Source organism: Syngnathus leptorhynchus, unplaced genomic scaffold (genome assembly GCF_054491065.1).
Source record: "Syngnathus leptorhynchus isolate UIUO unplaced genomic scaffold, UIUO_Slep HiC_scaffold_263, whole genome shotgun sequence".
Lineage (NCBI taxonomy): Eukaryota > Metazoa > Chordata > Actinopteri > Syngnathiformes > Syngnathidae > Syngnathus > Syngnathus leptorhynchus.
In genome coordinates, this window is record NW_028232230.1 from 60,001 (window position 1) to 63,111 (window position 3,111).

The window sequence follows — 3,111 nt, forward strand, 5'->3', positions numbered from 1 at the left end:
GCCGCCGCCTTGCCGCTATCCCGCCGCGCGTTTGGGGAGGGAGGGCGACCCGTAGGACGGCCCGCCGACTACACGACCGTTTGGCAGAGCGAGTGCAAGGTTAGGCGAGCTGGGCGGTAACTCGGGTTAGTCTGGGGAGACTCGCGGTGGACAGGGTGGCGCGAATCCGGCCGGGCGGCCCCATCGATTAAGCATTGGTAGGGAGCCGAGGATGAGCCGTGCGAAGTGGCCTCGGAGGCGGTCCGTGGGGGACGACGGGGGGGGACGGGCGTCGGCCCTCCGGCCCGAGCAGAGAACGTTCGGTCACCCAAGCGGGAATCTGCGCCCCGGCCCGAGTCGGACTCGGTCGGTGCGGCCCGCTGAGGCCCTCAACTATTCCCGTACGCGGGGGTCGGGAGCTGCGGCGCTGCGCCGGCGACTTACCCGCGCGAGGCACGCACTGCGTGCGGCCAGGATGCGGAGTTGGATCGGCGCTGGTTGGGAACCCTCGGGGAACGAAGGCGGACGGCGGCCAGCCGGCGCCGACGAACCCGTCGGGGAGGGGGCTGGTGGCAGGCGCGATCGGCACTATTGCTGACTGCCGGGAGGGAAGCTGCGCCCCGGCCGAGTCAGACTCAGCCGTTGCGGCCCCCCCGAGCCCGCAGCGCGTAGCGCGGAAGCCATACGCCCCCCCGATGCGGAGCGACAGACGCCCCCGCGACCGCGGTTGGTCGGGAAGGCTTTTCGGATAGAGGTCGGACGGTGTGTGTGGACGGCTTCCCGTGGTGCCGCCGCTATCAAGCCGGAGGGTTTGAGAAACGACATTCGCGGAAGGACCGGCGCGGCCGGCGGACGCTCGCACGCGCGCGGCGCCCGACACTCAGCCGCTCGCTCGGCCTCCGTGGATCGTGGCTAGGTGGGATGGATGCCAAACCGGGTCGTCTCGGTCTCGCCGCAGTACGGTCGCGCCGGGGCCTGCGGGGCGGCGCGGGGAGCGCACGCTCACGCGGCGGCGGCCGGGGCGCTAGAGTGCGACCCGCAGTGGGTAGGAACCGTCCACCCGACGTCGGACGAGCCGAGGCCGATGGAGGCCCTACCAAGGCGGGTCATGAGTGCCAGTCGGTCAGTTGGGTGAGGGGGTACTCGGAGGCCCGCCGGGAGCAGACGGGCGACCGGGGATGGGGGGCGTACGCGGGCGGGCGCCGGGAGAAGACGGCCCGTCCGGGGTCGAATCTCGGCCTGTGTTTTCGGAGCCGGCCGGGCATCACGCTCCCTCCTTGGATGGACAACATTCGTAGTTGACACTTTGTGTCATTTTATCCGAGCGGGCGGGCGCCTCGAGAGGCGGACCGTCCGGGGCGACTCTCGGCCTGTGTTTTCGGAGCCGGCCGGGCCTCACGCTCCCTCCTTGGATGGACAACATTCGTAGTTGACACTTTGTGTCATTTTATCCGAGCAGACGGGCGCCGCGAGGCGGACCGTCCGGGGCGACTCTCGGCCTGTGTTTTCGGAGCCGGCCGGGCATCACGCTCCCTCCTTGGATGGACAACATTCGTAGTTGACACTTTGTGTCATTTTATCCGAGCAGACGGGCGCCGCGAGGCGACCGTCCGGGGCGACTCTCGGCCTGTGTTTAAGGAGCCGGCCGGGCATCACGCTCCTTCCTTGGATGGACAACATTCGTAGTTGACACTTTGTGTCATTTTATCCGAGCGGGCGGGCGCCGCGAGGCGGACCGTCCGGGGCGACTCTCGGCCTGTGTTTAAGGAGCCGGCCGGGCATCACGCTCCTTCCTTGGATGGACAACATTCGCAGTTGACACTTTGTGTCATTTTATCCGAGCAGACGGGCGCCGCGAGGCGGACCGTCCGGGGCGACTCTCGGCCTGTGTTTTCGGAGCCGGCCGGGCATCACGCTCCCTCCTTGGATGGACAACATTCGTAGTTGACACTTTGTGTCATTTTATCCGAGCAGACGGGCGCCGCGAGGCGACCGTCCGGGGCGACTCTCGGCCTGTGTTTAAGGAGCCGGCCGGGCATCACGCTCCTTCCTTGGATGGACAACATTCGTAGTTGACACTTTGTGTCATTTTATCCGAGCGGGCGGGCGCCGCGAGGCGGACCGTCCGGGGCGACTCTCGGCCTGTGTTTAAGGAGCCGGCCGGGCATCACGCTCCTTCCTTGGATGGACAACATTCGCAGTTGACACTTTGTGTCATTTTATCCGAGCAGACGGGCGCCGCGAGGCGGACCGTCCGGGGCGACTCTCGGCCTGTGTTTTCGGAGCCGGCCGGGCATCACGCTCCCTCCTTGGATGGACAACATTCGTAGTTGACACTTTGTGTCATTTTATCCGAGCAGACGGGCGCCGCGAGGCGGACCGTCCGGGGCGACTCTCGGCCTGTGTTTAAGGAGCCGGCCGGGCATCACGCTCCTTCCTTGGATGGACAACATTCGCAGTTGACACTTTGTGTCATTTTGTTCGGCCTGTGTTTAAGGAGGCGGCCGTCCTCCACTCGGTCCGTGTTTAAGGAGCGACACTCGCGCTCCGGTTCGGCCTGTATTTAGGGAGGCGGCCGTCCTCCGCTTGGTCTGTGTTAAGGGCGACACTCTGTCCATGTTTGAGGAGCCTGGCCCTGACGCTCCTCTCCGGCCTGTGTTTAAGGAGGCGGCCGTCCTCCCCTTGGTCCGTGTTAAGGGCGACACTCGGTCCATGTTTGAGGAGCCTGGCCCTGACGCTCCTCTCCGGCCTGTGTTTAAGGAGGCGGCCGTCCTCCCCTTGGTCCGTGTTAAGGGCGACACTCGGTCCATGTTTGAGGAGCCTGGCCCTGACGCTCCTCTCCGGCCTGTGTTTAAGGAGGCGGCCGTCCTCCCCTTGGTCTGTGTTAAGGGCGACACTCGGTCCATGTTTGAGGAGCCTGGCCCTGACGCTCCTCTCCGGCCTGTGTTTAAGGAGGCGGCCGTCCTCCCCTTGGTCCGTGTTAAGGGCGACACTCGGTCCATGTTTGAGGAGCCTGGCCCTGACGCTCCTCTCCGGCCTGTGTTTAAGGAGGCGGCCGTCCTCCCCTTGGTCCGTGTTAAGGGCGACACTCGGTCCATGTTTGAGGAGCCTGGCCCTGACGCTCCTCTCCGG